This window comes from Oncorhynchus clarkii, chromosome 17 (assembly GCF_045791955.1).
Source record: "Oncorhynchus clarkii lewisi isolate Uvic-CL-2024 chromosome 17, UVic_Ocla_1.0, whole genome shotgun sequence".
Taxonomy (NCBI): Eukaryota; Metazoa; Chordata; class Actinopteri; order Salmoniformes; family Salmonidae; genus Oncorhynchus; species Oncorhynchus clarkii.
In genome coordinates this window covers 7,523,787-7,539,873 of record NC_092163.1, presented here as the reverse complement: position 1 = coordinate 7,539,873, position 16,087 = coordinate 7,523,787, and positions in this window count along the sequence as shown.

Sequence of the window (16,087 nt, the reverse complement as noted above, 5' to 3'; positions counted from 1 at the left end):
GTTGTAGGTTATTGTCCTGGCCTTGTGTTTTAGGTTATTGTCCTGGCCTTGTGTTTTAGGTTATTGTCCTGGCCTTGTGTTTTAGGTTATTGTCCTGGCCTTGTGTTTTAGGTTATTGTCCTGGCCTTGTGTTTTAGGTTATTGTCCTGGCCTTGTGTTTTAGGTTATTGTCCTGGCCTTGTGTTTTAGGTTATTGTCCTGGCCTTGTGTTTTAGGTTATTGTCCTGGCCTTGTGTTTTAGGTTATTGTCCTGGCCTTGTGTTTTAGGTTATTGTCCTGGCCTTGTGTTGTAGGTTATTGTCCTGGCCTTGTGTTTTAGGTTATTGTCCTGGCCTTGTGTTTTAGGTTATTGTCCTGGCCTTGTGTTTTAGGTTATTGTCCTGGCCTTGTGTTTTAGGTTATTGTCCTGGCCTTGTGTTTTAGGTTATTGTCCTGGCCTTGTGTTTTAGGTTATTGTCCTGGCCTTGTGTTTTAGGTTATTGTCCTGGCCTTGTGTTTTAGGTTATTGTCCTGGCCTTGTGTTTTAGGTTATTGTCCTGGCCTTGTGTTTTAGGTTATTGTCCTGGCCTTGTGTTTTAGGTTATTGTCCTGGCCTTGTGTTTTAGGTTATTGTCCTGGCCTTGTGTTTTAGGTTATTGTCCTGGCCTTGTGTTGTAGGTTATTGTCCTGGCCTTGTGTTTTAGGTTATTGTCCTGGCCTTGTGTTTTAGGTTATTGTCCTGGCCTTGTGTTTTAGGTTATTGTCCTGGCCTTGTGTTTTAGGTTATTGTCCTGGCCTTGTGTTTTAGGTTATTGTCCTGGCCTTGTGTTTTAGGTTATTGTCCTGGCCTTGTGTTGTAGGTTATTGTCCTGGCCTTGTGTTTTAGGTTATTGTCCTGGCCTTGTGTTTTAGGTTATTGTCCTGGCCTTGTGTTGTAGGTTATTGTCCTGGCCTTGTGTTGTAGGTTATTGTCCTGGCCTTGTGTTGTAGGTTATTGTCCTGGCCTTGTGTTTTAGGTTATTGTCCTGGCCTTGTGTTTTAGGTTATTGTCCTGGCCTTGTGTTTTAGGTTATTGTCCTGGCCTTGTGTTGTAGGTTATTGTCCTGGCCTTGTGTTTTAGGTTATTGTCCTGGCCTTGTGTTTTAGGTTATTGTCCTGGCCTTGTGTTTTAGGTTATTGTCCTGGCCTTGTGTTTTAGGTTATTGTCCTGGCCTTGTGTTTTAGGTTATTGTCCTGGCCTTGTGTTTTAGGTTATTGTCCTGGCCTTGTGTTGTAGGTTATTGTCCTGGCCTTGTGTTTTAGGTTATTGTCCTGGCCTTGTGTTTTAGGTTATTGTCCTGGCCTTGTGTTTTAGGTTATTGTCCTGGCCTTGTGTTGTAGGTTATTGTCCTGGCCTTGTGTTGTAGGTTATTGTCCTGGCCTTGTGTTGTAGGTTATTGTCCTGGCCTTGTGTTGTAGGTTATTGTCCTGGCCTTGTGTTTTAGGTTATTGTCCTGGCCTTGTGTTTTAGGTTATTGTCCTGCTGAAAAGTGAATTCATCTCCCAGTGTCTGTTGGAAAGCAGACTGAACCAGGTTTTCCTCTAGGATTGTTCCAGTAATGCCTTGTTGCAAACAGGATGCATGTTTTGGAATATTTTTGTCTGTACTTCCTTCTTTTCACTCTTTCATTTAGGTTCGTATTGTGGAGTAACTACAATGTTGTTGATCCATCCTCAGTTCACAGCATTTAAACTCTGTAACTGTTTTAAAGTCACCATTGGCCTCATATTGAAATCCCTGAGTGGTTTCCTTCCTCTCCGGCAACTGAGTTAAGAAGGACGCCTGTATCTTATCATAAATAAATAAAGAGAGACCTAAGACAACAACACAGCATGGTAGCAACACATGACAACACAGCATGGTAGCAACACATGACAACACAGCATGGTAGCAACACATGACAACACAGCATGGTAGCAACACATGACACCTCTATCTCTCTCTACCTCTATCTCTCTCTCTACCTCTATCTCTCCCTCTATCTCTCTCTCTACCTCTATCTCTCTCTACCTCTATCTCTCTCTCTACCTCTATCTCTCTCTCTACCTCTATCTCTCTCTCTACCTCTATCTCTCTCTCTACCTCTATCTCTCTCTACCTCTATCTCTCTCTCTACCTCTATCGCTCTCTCTACCTCTATCTCTCTCTCTACCTCTATCTCTCTCTCTACCTCTATCTCTCTCTACCTCTATCTCTCTCTCTACCTCTCTCTCTCTACCTCTCTCTCTCTCTACCTCTATCTCCCTCTCTACCTCTCTCTCTCTCTCTCTACCTCTATCTCTCTCTCTACCTCTACCTCTCTTCTCTCTCTCTCTCTACCTCTACCTCTCTCTCTCTCTACCTCTATCTCTCTCTCTACCTCTACCTCTCTCTCTCTCTCTCTACCTCTACCTCTCTCTCTCTCTACCTCTATCTCTCTCTCTCTACCTCTCTCTCTCTCTCTCTCTACCTCTATCTCTCTCTCTACCTCTACCTCTCTCTCTCTCTCTCTACCTCTACCTCTCTCTACCTCTACCTCTATCTCTCTCTCTACCTCTACCTCTCTCTCTCTCTCTACCTCTATCTCTCTCTCTACCTCTGTCTCTCTCTCTACCTCTATCTCTCTCTCTCTGTCTCTTTGCCATAATACCAATGAAAGGAGCAGTTGGCTGGCCGGCCTTGGATCTCTCAATGTCACCCACTTTTACGCCACTGTCCTAGTAATCTATTTAACTCTGATAGAGGGAGAGGCGGGGAGCGAGGGGAAGAGAAAGATTGGGGACAGAGAGGAAGAAAGTGGACAGAGAAAGTGGAACAAGGGGAGAAAGGGAGCAGAGGTTGGAATAGATAAAGGGTAGAGCGAGACAGAGGATAGAGAGAGAGAGAGAGAGAGAGAGAGAGAGAGAGAGAGAGAGAGAGAGAGAGAGAGAGAGAGAGAGAGAGAGAGAGAGAGAGAGAGAGAGAGAGAGGGAGAGAGAGAGAGAGAGAGAGAGAGAGAGAGAGAGAGAGAGAGAGAGAGGGAGAGAGAGAGAGAGAGAGAGAGAGAGAGAGAGGGTAGATGGAGATGAGAGAGAGCGAGAGAGAGAGAGAGAGAGAGAGAGAGAAAGGGAGACGAGAGAGAGAGAGAGAGAGAGAGAGAGAGAGAGAGAGAGAGACAGAGAGAAGGGGTAGAGGGAAACAGAGGATAGAGAGAGAGAAAGTGTAGATGGAGCCAGAGGAGAGAGTGATAAAGAATGACAAGAGGAGAGATGAGAAAGGAGAGAGGATAGGCTGCAGGCTAGAGGACTTAACAGTTAACGGGATTTCACACACACAACACACGCAACACACACATGCAACACACAACATTTCTGTAGATAAACATATCCACAAGCCACATGCAATCATACACACTCACGCCCACACAATGGTGGATGGGCCTAAGACTCTGTCCAGTAGGTTGTTGGTTCTGATAGGTTGTTCTGGACGGGGATGGTGGATGGGCCTAAGACTCTGTCCAGTAGGTTGTTGGTTCTGTTAGGTTGTTCTGGACGGGGATGGTGGATGAGCCTAAGACTCTGTCCAGTAGGTTGTTGGTTCTGCTAGGTTGTTCTGGACGGGGATGGTGGATGGGCCAAAGACTCTGCCTTTCATTCTATAAACCTACCTGTCTGTCTCTACAACAGTTGGGGTATAAACCTACCTGTCTGTCTCTACAACAGTTGGGGTATAAACCTACCCGTCTGTCTCTACAACAGTTGGGGTATAAACCTACCTGTCTGTCTCTACAACAGTTGGGGGTATAAACCTACCTGTCTGTCTCTACAACAGTTGGGGTATAAACCTACCTGTCTGTCTCTACAACAGTTGGGGGTATAAACCTACCTGTCTGTCTCTACAACAGTTGGGGGTATAAACCTACCTGTCTGTCTCTACAACAGTTGGGGTATAAACCTACCCGTCTGTCTCTACAACAGTTGGGGTATAAACCTACTTGTCTGTCTCTACAACAGTTGGGGTATAAACCTACCTGTCTGTCTCTACAACAGTTGGGGTATAAACCTACTTGTCTGTCTCTACAACAGTTGGGGGTATAAACCTACCTGTCTGTCTCTACAGTTGGGGGTATAAACCTACCCGTCTGTCTCTACAGTTGGGGTATAAACCTACCTGTCTGTCTCTACGACGTGTATAATCTTACAAATGCGACCTCCCCTGTGCCAGTAGGCTAGCTACCCAAGAATGAACATGGAACTAATACTTCACCATGGAAACCGTAAACGACACAACAATGGTAGGCCTGATCACCGACAATGACGAGACAGCCTATAGGGAGGAGGTCAGAGACCTGGCCGTGTGGTGCCAGGACAACAATCTCTCCCTCAACTTGAGCAAGACAAAAGGAGATGATTGTGGACTACAGGAAAAAGAGGACCGAGCATGCCTTCATTCTCATTGACAGGGCTGTAGTGGAGCAGGTTGACAGCTTCAAGATCCTTGGTATCCACATCACCAAACAACTATCATGGTACAAACACACCAAAATGTTCGTTAAGAGGGCACGACAAAACCTATTCCCTCTCAGGAGACTGAAAAGATTTGGCCTCAGATCCTCGAAAAGTTCTACAGCTGCACCATCGAGAGCATCCTGACGGGTTGCATCACCACCTGGTATGGCAACCGCTCGGCTTCCGACCGCAAGGCACTACAGAGGGTAGTGCATACGACCCAGTACATTACTAGGGCCAAGCTTCCTGCCATCCAGGACCTCTATACCAGGCGGTGTCAGAGGAAGGCCCTAAAAATGGCCAAAGACCCCAGCCACCCTTGTCGTAGACTGTTCTCTACCAGAGTGCCAAGTCTAGGTCCGAAAGGCTTCTAAACAGCTTCCAACCCCCTAAGCCAGAAGACTCCTGAACAGCTAATCAAAGGGCTACCCAGACCCCTCTTTTACGCTGCTGCTACTCTCTGTTTATTATCTATGCATAGGCACTTTAACTCTACCTACATGTACATATTACCTCAATTACCTCAACTAACCGGTGCCCCCACACATTGACTCTGTACTGGTAGCCCCCTGTATATAGCCTCCACATGGACTCTGGACCGGTACCTCCTGTATATAGCCTCCACATGGACTCTGGACCGGTACCTCCTGTATATAGCCTCCACATGGACTCTGGACCGGTACCTCCTGTATATAGCCTCCACATGGACTCTGGACCGGTACCTCCTGTATATAGCCTCCACATGGACTCTAGACCGGTACCTCCTGTATGTAGCCTCCACATGGACTCTGGACCGGTACCTCCTGTATATAGCCTCCACATGGACTCTGGACTGGTACCTCCTGTATATAGCCTCCACATGGACTCTGGACCGGTACCTCCTGTATATAGCCTCCACATGGACTCTGGACCGGTACCTACTGTATATAGCCTCCACATGGACTCTGGACCGGTACCTCCTGTATATAGCCTCCACATGGACTCTGGACAGGTACCTCCTGTATATAGCCTCCACATGGACTCTGGACCGGTACCCCCTGTATATAGCCTCCACATTGACTCTGGACCGGTACCTACTGTATATAGCCTCCACATGGACTCTGGACCGGTACCTCCTGTATATAGCCTCCACATGGACTCTGGACAGGTACCTCCTGTATATAGCCTCCACATGGACTCTGGACCGGTACCCCCTGTATATAGCCTCCACATTGACTCTGGACCGGTACTTCCTGTATATAGCCTCCACATTGACTCTGGACCGGTACCTCCTGTATATAGCCTCCACATGGACTCTGGACCGGTACCTCCTGTATATAGCCTCCACATAGACTCTGGACCGGTACCTCCTGTATATAGCCTCCACATGGACTCTGGACAGGTACCTCCTGTATATAGCCTCCACATGGACTCTGGACCGGTACCTCCTGTATATAGCCTCTATATTGACTCTGTACCGGTACCTCCTGTATATAGCCTCCACATTGACTCTGGACCGGTACCTCCTGTATATAGCCTCCACATAGACTCTGGACCGGTACCTCCTGTATATAGCCTCCACATGGACTCTGGACCGGTACCTCCTGTATATAGCCTCCACATAGACTCTGGACCGGTACCTCCTGTATATAGCCTCCACATTGACTCTGGACCGGTACCTCCTGTATATAGCCTCCACATAGACTCTGGACCGGTACCTCCTGTATATAGCCTCCACATAGACTCTGGACCGGTACCTCCTGTATATAGCCTCCACATAGACTCTGGACCGGTACCTCCTGTATATAGCCTCCACATAGACTCTGGACCGGTACCTCCTGTATATAGCCTCCACATAGACTCTGGACCGGTACCTCCTGTATATAGCCTCCACATAGACTCTGGACCGGTACCTCCTGTATATAGCCTCCACATAGACTCTGGACCGGTACCTCCTGTAAATAGCCTCCACATAGACTCTGGACCGGTACCTCCTGTATATAGCCTCCACATTGACTCTGGACCGGTACCTCCTGTATATAGCCTCCACATAGACTCTGGACCGGTACCTCCTGTATATAGCCTCCACATAGACTCTGGACCGGTACCTCCTGTATATAGCCTCCACATGGACTCTGGACCGGTACCTCTTGTATATAGCCTCCACATAGACTCTGGACCGGTACCTCCTGTAAATAGCCTCCACATAGACTCTGGACCGGTACCTCCTGTATATAGCCTCCACATAGACTCTGGACCGGTACCTCCTGTATATAGCCTCCACATAGACTCTGGACCGGTACCTCCTGTATATAGCCTCCACATGGACTCTGGACCGGTACCTCCTGTATATAGCCTCCACATAGACTCTGGACCGGTACCTCCTGTATATAGCCTCCACATGGACTCTGGACCGGTAACTCCTGTATATAGCCTCCACATAGACTCTGGACCGGTACCTCCTGTATATAGCCTCCACATGGACTCTGGACCGGCACCTCCTGTATATAGCCTCCACATAGACTCTGGACCGGTACCTCCTGTATATAGCCTCCACATAGACTCTGGACCGGTACCTCCTGTATATAGCCTCCACATAGACTCTGGACCGGTACCTCCTGTATATAGCCTCCACATGGACTCTGGACCGGTACCTCCTGTATATAGCCTCCACATAGACTCTGGACCGGTACCTCCTGTATATAGCCTCCACATGGACTCTGGACCGGTACCTCCTGTATATAGCCTCCACATAGACTCTGGACCGGTACCTCCTGTATATAGCCTCCACATGGACTCTGGACCGGTACCTCCTGTATATAGCCTCCACATAGACTCTGGACCGGTACCTCCTGTATATAGCCTCCACATAGACTCTGGACCGGTACCTCCTGTATATAGCCTCCACATAGACTCTGGACCGGTACCTCCTGTATATAGCCTCCACATGGACTCTGGACAGGTACCTCCTGTATATAGCCTCCACATGGACTCTGGACCGGTACCTCCTGTATATAGCCTCCACATTGACTCTGTACTGGTACCTCCTGTATATAGCCTCCACATGGACTCTGGACCGGTACCCCCTGTATATAGCCTCCACATTGACTCTGGACCGGTACTTCCTGTATATAGCCTCCACATTGACTCTGGACCGGTACCTCCTGTATATAGCCTCCACATGGACTCTGGACCGGTACCTCCTGTATATAGCCTCCACATAGACTCTGGACCGGTACCTCCTGTATATAGCCTCCACATGGACTCTGGACAGGTACCTCCTGTATATAGCCTCCACATGGACTCTGGACCGGTACCTCCTGTATATAGCCTCTATATTGACTCTGTACCGGTACCTCCTGTATATAGCCTCCACATTGACTCTGGACCGGTACCTCCTGTATATAGCCTCCACATAGACTCTGGACCGGTACCTCCTGTATATAGCCTCCACATGGACTCTGGACCGGTACCTCCTGTATATAGCCTCCACATAGACTCTGGACCGGTACCTCCTGTATATAGCCTCCACATTGACTCTGGACCGGTACCTCCTGTATATAGCCTCCACATAGACTCTGGACCGGTACCTCCTGTATATAGCCTCCACATAGACTCTGGACCGGTACCTCCTGTATATAGCCTCCACATAGACTCTGGACCGGTACCTCCTGTATATAGCCTCCACATAGACTCTGGACCGGTACCTCCTGTATATAGCCTCCACATAGACTCTGGACCGGTACCTCCTGTATATAGCCTCCACATAGACTCTGGACCGGTACCTCCTGTATATAGCCTCCACATAGACTCTGGACCGGTACCTCCTGTAAATAGCCTCCACATAGACTCTGGACCGGTACCTCCTGTATATAGCCTCCACATTGACTCTGGACCGGTACCTCCTGTATATAGCCTCCACATAGACTCTGGACCGGTACCTCCTGTATATAGCCTCCACATAGACTCTGGACCGGTACCTCCTGTATATAGCCTCCACAAGGACTCTGGACCGGTACCTCTTGTATATAGCCTCCACATAGACTCTGGACCGGTACCTCCTGTAAATAGCCTCCACATAGACTCTGGACCGGTACCTCCTGTATATAGCCTCCACATAGACTCTGGACCGGTACCTCCTGTATATAGCCTCCACATAGACTCTGGACCGGTACCTCCTGTATATAGCCTCCACATGGACTCTGGACCGGTACCTCCTGTATATAGCCTCCACATAGACTCTGGACCGGTACCTCCTGTATATAGCCTCCACATGGACTCTGGACCGGTAACTCCTGTATATAGCCTCCACATAGACTCTGGACCGGTACCTCCTGTATATAGCCTCCACATGGACTCTGGACCGGCACCTCCTGTATATAGCCTCCACATAGACTCTGGACCGGTACCTCCTGTATATAGCCTCCACATAGACTCTGGACCGGTACCTCCTGTATATAGCCTCCACATAGACTCTGGACCGGTACCTCCTGTATATAGCCTCCACATGGACTCTGGACCGGTACCTCCTGTATATAGCCTCCACATAGACTCTGGACCGGTACCTCCTGTATATAGCCTCCACATGGACTCTGGACCGGTACCTCCTGTATATAGCCTCCACATAGACTCTGGACCGGTACCTCCTGTATATAGCCTCCACATAGACTCTGGACCGGTACCTCCTGTATATAGCCTCCACATGGACTCTGGACCGGTACCTCCTGTATATAGCCTCCACATAGACTCTGGACCGGTACCTCCTGTATATAGCCTCCACATGGACTCTGGACCGGTACCTCCTGTATATAGCCTCCACATAGACTCTGGACCGGTACCTCCTGTATATAGCCTCCACATAGACTCTGGACCGGTACCTCCTGTATATAGCCTCCACATAGACTCTGGACCGGTACCTCCTGTATATAGCCTCCACATGGACTCTGGACAGGTACCTCCTGTATATAGCCTCCACATGGACTCTGGACCGGTACCTCCTGTATATAGCCTCCACATTGACTCTGTACTGGTACCTCCTGTATATAGCCTCCACATGGACTCTGGACCGGTACCCCCTGTATATAGCCTCCACATTGACTCTGGACCGGTACTTCCTGTATATAGCCTCCACATTGACTCTGGACCGGTACCTCCTGTATATAGCCTCCACATGGACTCTGGACCGGTACCTCCTGTATATAGCCTCCACATAGACTCTGGACCGGTACCTCCTGTATATAGCCTCCACATGGACTCTGGACAGGTACCTCCTGTATATAGCCTCCACATGGACTCTGGACCGGTACCTCCTGTATATAGCCTCTATATTGACTCTGTACCGGTACCTCCTGTATATAGCCTCCACATTGACTCTGGACCGGTACCTCCTGTATATAGCCTCCACATAGACTCTGGACCGGTACCTCCTGTATATAGCCTCCACATGGACTCTGGACCGGTACCTCCTGTATATAGCCTCCACATAGACTCTGGACCGGTACCTCCTGTATATAGCCTCCACATTGACTCTGGACCGGTACCTCCTGTATATAGCCTCCACATAGACTCTGGACCGGTACCTCCTGTATATAGCCTCCACATAGACTCTGGACCGGTACCTCCTGTATATAGCCTCCACATAGACTCTGGACCGGTACCTCCTGTATATAGCCTCCACATAGACTCTGGACCGGTACCTCCTGTATATAGCCTCCACATAGACTCTGGACCGGTACCTCCTGTATATAGCCTCCACATAGACTCTGGACCGGTACCTCCTGTATATAGCCTCCACATAGACTCTGGACCGGTACCTCCTGTAAATAGCCTCCACATAGACTCTGGACCGGTACCTCCTGTATATAGCCTCCACATTGACTCTGGACCGGTACCTCCTGTATATAGCCTCCACATAGACTCTGGACCGGTACCTCCTGTATATAGCCTCCACATAGACTCTGGACCGGTACCTCCTGTATATAGCCTCCACAAGGACTCTGGACCGGTACCTCTTGTATATAGCCTCCACATAGACTCTGGACCGGTACCTCCTGTAAATAGCCTCCACATAGACTCTGGACCGGTACCTCCTGTATATAGCCTCCACATAGACTCTGGACCGGTACCTCCTGTATATAGCCTCCACATAGACTCTGGACCGGTACCTCCTGTATATAGCCTCCACATGGACTCTGGACCGGTACCTCCTGTATATAGCCTCCACATAGACTCTGGACCGGTACCTCCTGTATATAGCCTCCACATGGACTCTGGACCGGTAACTCCTGTATATAGCCTCCACATAGACTCTGGACCGGTACCTCCTGTATATAGCCTCCACATGGACTCTGGACCGGCACCTCCTGTATATAGCCTCCACATAGACTCTGGACCGGTACCTCCTGTATATAGCCTCCACATAGACTCTGGACCGGTACCTCCTGTATATAGCCTCCACATAGACTCTGGACCGGTACCTCCTGTATATAGCCTCCACATGGACTCTGGACCGGTACCTCCTGTATATAGCCTCCACATAGACTCTGGACCGGTACCTCCTGTATATAGCCTCCACATGGACTCTGGACCGGTACCTCCTGTATATAGCCTCCACATAGACTCTGGACCGGTACCTCCTGTATATAGCCTCCACATGGACTCTGGACCGGTACCTCCTGTATATAGCCTCCACATAGACTCTGGACCGGTACCTCCTGTATATAGCCTCCACATAGACTCTGGACCGGTACCTCCTGTATATAGCCTCCACATAGACTCTGGACCGGTACCTCCTGTATATAGCCTCCACATGGACTCTGGACAGGTACCTCCTGTATATAGCCTCCACATGGACTCTGGACCGGTACCTCCTGTATATAGCCTCCACATTGACTCTGTACTGGTACCTCCTGTATATAGCCTCCACATAGACTCTGGACCGGTACCTCCTGTATATAGCCTCCACATGGACTCTGGACCGGTACCTCCTGTATATAGCCTCTACATAGACTCTGGACCGGTACCTCCTGTATATAGCCTCCACATAGACTCTGGACCGGTACCTCCTGTATATAGCCTCCACATGGACTCTGGACCGGTACCTCCTGTATATAGCCTCCACATGGACTCTGGACCGGTACCTCCTGTATATAGCCTCCACATGGACTCTGGACCGGTACCTCCTGTATATAGCCTCCACATAGACTCTGGACACGTACCTCCTGTATATAGCCTCCACATTGACTCTGGACCGGTACCTCCTGTATATAGCCTCCACATTGACTCTGGACCGGTACCTCCTGTATATAGCCTCCACATGGACTCTGGACCGGTACCTCCTGTATATAGCCTCCACATAGACTCTGGACCGGTACCTCCTGTATATAGCCTCCACATAGACTCTGGACCGGTACCTCCTGTATATAGCCTCCACATAGACTCTGGACCGGTACCTCCTGTATATAGCCTCCACATGGACTCTGGACCGGTACCTCCTGTATATAGCCTCCACATGGACTCTAGACCGGTACCTCCTGTATATAGCCTCCACATGGACTCTGGACCGGTACCTCCTGTATATAGCCTCCACATAGACTCTGGACCGGTACCTCCTGTATATAGCCTCCACATAGACTCTGGACCGGTACCTCCTGTATATAGCCTCCACATAGACTCTGGACCGGTACCTCCTGTATATAGCCTCCACATAGACTCTGGACCGGTACCTCCTGTATATAGCCTCCACATAGACTCTGGACCGGTACCTCCTGTATATAGCCTCCACATAGACTCTGGACCGGTACCTCCTGTATATAGCCTCCACATGGACTCTGGACCGGTACCCCCTGTATATAGCCTCCACATTGACTCTGGACCGGTACCTCCTGTATTTTGCCTCCACATGGACTCTGGACCGGTACCTCCTGTATATAGCCTCCACATAGACTCTGGACCGGTACCTCCTGTATATAGCCTCCACATGGACTCTGGACCGGTACCTCCTGTATATAGCCTCCACATAGACTCTGGACCGGTACCTCCTGTATATAGCCTCCACATAGACTCTGGACCGGTACCTCCTGTATATAGCCTCCACATAGACTCTGGACCGGTACCTCCTGTATATAGCCTCCACATAGACTCTGGACCGGTACCTCCTGTATATAGCCTCCACATAGACTCTGGACCGGTACCTCCTGTATATAGCCTCCACATAGACTCTGGACCGGTACCTCCTGTATATAGCCTCCACATAGACTCTGGACCGGTACCTCCTGTATATAGCCTCCACATAGACTCTGGACCGGTACCTCCTGTATATAGCCTCCACATAGACTCTGGACCGGTACCTCCTGTATATAGCCTCCACATGGACTCTGGACAGGTACCTCCTGTATATAGCCTCCACATGGACTCTGGACCGGTACCTCCTGTATATAGCCTCCACATTGACTCTGTACTGGTACCTCCTGTATATAGCCTCCACATAGACTCTGGACCGGTACCTCCTGTATATAGCCTCCACATGGACTCTGGACCGGTACCTCCTGTATATAGCCTCTACATAGACTCTGGACCGGTACCTCCTGTATATAGCCTCCACATAGACTCTGGACAGGTACCTCCTGTATATAGCCTCCACATGGACTCTGGACCGGTACCTCCTGTATATAGCCTCCACATGGACTCTGGACCGGTACCTCCTGTATATAGCCTCCACATGGACTCTGGACCGGTACCTCCTGTATATAGCCTCCACATGGACTCTGGACCGGTACCTCCTGTATATAGCCTCCACATGGACTCTGGACCGGTACCTCCTGTATATAGCCTCCACATAGACTCTGGACCGGTACCTCCTGTATATAGCCTCCACATTGACTCTGGACCGGTACCTCCTGTATATAGCCTCCACATTGACTCTGGACCGGTACCTCCTGTATATAGCCTCCACATTGACCCTGGACCGGTACCTCCTGTATATAGCCTCCACATGGACTCTGGACCGGTACCTCCTGTATATAGCCTCCACATAGACTCTGGACCGGTACCTCCTGTATATAGCCTCCACATAGACTCTGGACCGGTACCTCCTGTATATAGCCTCCACATAGACTCTGGACCGGTACCTCCTGTATATAGCCTCCACATGGACTCTGGACCGGTACCTCCTGTATATAGCCTCCACATGGACTCTAGACCGGTACCTCCTGTATATAGCCTCCACATGGACTCTGGACCGGTACCTCCTGTATATAGCCTCCACATAGACTCTGGACCGGTACCTCCTGTATATAGCCTCCACATAGACTCTGGACCGGTACCTCCTGTATATAGCCTCCACATAGACTCTGGACCGGTACCTCCTGTATATAGCCTCCACATAGACTCTGGACCGGTACCTACTGTATATAGCCTCCACATAGACTCTGGACCGGTACCTCCTGTATATAGCCTCCACATAGACTCTGGACCGGTACCTCCTGTATATAGCCTCCACATGGACTCTGGACCGGTACCCCCTGTATATAGCCTCCACATTGACTCTGGACCGGTACCTCCTGTATATTGCCTCCACATGGACTCTGGACCGGTACCTCCTGTATATAGCCTCCACATAGACTCTGGACCGGTACCTCCTGTATATAGCCTCCACATTGACTCTGGACCGGTACCTCCTGTATATAGCCTCCACATAGACTCTGGACCGGTACCTCCTGTATATAGCCTCCACATGGACTCTGGACCGGTACCTCCTGTATATAGCCTCCACATAGACTCTGGACCGGTACCTCCTGTATATAGCCTCCACATTGACTCTGGACCGGTACCTCCTGTATATAGCCTCCACATAGACTCTGGACCGGTACCTCCTGTATATAGCCTCCACATAGACTCTGGACCGGTACCTCCTGTATATAGCCTCCACATAGACTCTGGACCGGTACCTCCTGTATATAGCCTCCACATAGACTCTGGACCGGTACCTCCTGTATATAGCCTCCACATAGACTCTGGACCGGTACCTCCTGTATATAGCCTCCACATAGACTCTGAACCGGTACCTCCTGTATATAGCCTCCACATAGACTCTGGACCGGTACCTCCTGTAAATAGCCTCCACATAGACTCTGGACCGGTACCTCCTGTATATAGCCTCCACATTGACTCTGGACCGGTACCTCCTGTATATAGCCTCCACATAGACTCTGGACCGGTACCTCCTGTATATAGCCTCCACATAGACTCTGGACCGGTACCTCCTGTATATAGCCTCCAGATGGACTCTGGACCGGTACCTCTTGTATATAGCCTCCACATAGACTCTGGACCGGTACCTCCTGTAAATAGCCTCCACATAGACTCTGGACCGGTACCTCCTGTATATAGCCTCCACATGGACTCTGGACCGGTACCTCCTGTATATAGCCTCCACATGGACTCTGGACCGGTACCTCCTGTATATAGCCTCCACATGGACTCTGGACCGGTACTTCCTGTATATAGCCTCCACACTGACTCTGGACCGGTACTTCCTGTATATAGCCTCCACATGGACTCTGGACCGGTACCTCCTGTATATAGCCTCCACATGGACTCTGGACCGGTACCTCCTGTATATAGCCTCCACATGGACTCTGGACCGGTACTTCCTGTATATAGCCTCCACACTGACTCTGGACCGGTACTTCCTGTATATAGCCTCCACACTGACTCTGGACCGGTACTTCCTGTATATAGCCTCCACATTGACTCTGGACCGGTACCCCCTGTATATAGCCTCTACATGGACTCTGGACCGGTACCTCCTGTATATAGCCTCCACATGGACTCTGGACCGGTACTTCCTGTATATAGCCTCCACATTGACTCTGGACCGGTACTTCCTGTATAAAGCCTTGCTACTGCTATTTTATTGTTGCTCTTTAATTATTTTTAATTTTTCACCCCCCCCAAAAAAAAATTATGTATTTTTTACTTCAGGTTATTTTAGTAAATACTTTCTTAAACACTTATTTTTCTTAAAACTGCATTGTTGGTTAAGAGCTTGTAAGTAAGCATTTCCTTTGTAAGGTTTACACCTGTTGTATTCGGCGCGTTTTAAAGTTTGTCAAACACTCAGAATTCCATTCCTTCATTAACCAGCGAGGACCCATATAGGCCTAATGGATATATATGATCATTTATTGAAGATTTTGTCTTTCATCATCAATGAATCTCGTCAAAATAACAGAATTATTAGAATGAATGACTGGGTCAAACCATGAGAAAAAGCCTTAGCGACCAGCCCGCTTTGCATAGCAACTGCAGAATGTAAAAAAAAACGAATGTACTCATGAAAATATTTTTTCATAAAAAAAAATATTTTTTATAAATATGTTGGCAACCGTTTTATAAAAGCAATAAAGGCCCTCGAACCCCGAGGATTATCGTGTGACAACTCCTTCCTAAGGGCTGAAGGTCCTCGTATTGCTTAACTCCTTCCTAAGGGCTGAAGGTTCTCGTATTGCTTAAAACTCCTTCCTAAGGGCTGAAGGTTCTCGTATTGCTTTAAACTCCTTCCTAAGGGCTGAAGGTTCTCGTATTGCTAAACTCCTTCCTAAGGGCTGAAGGTTCTCGTATT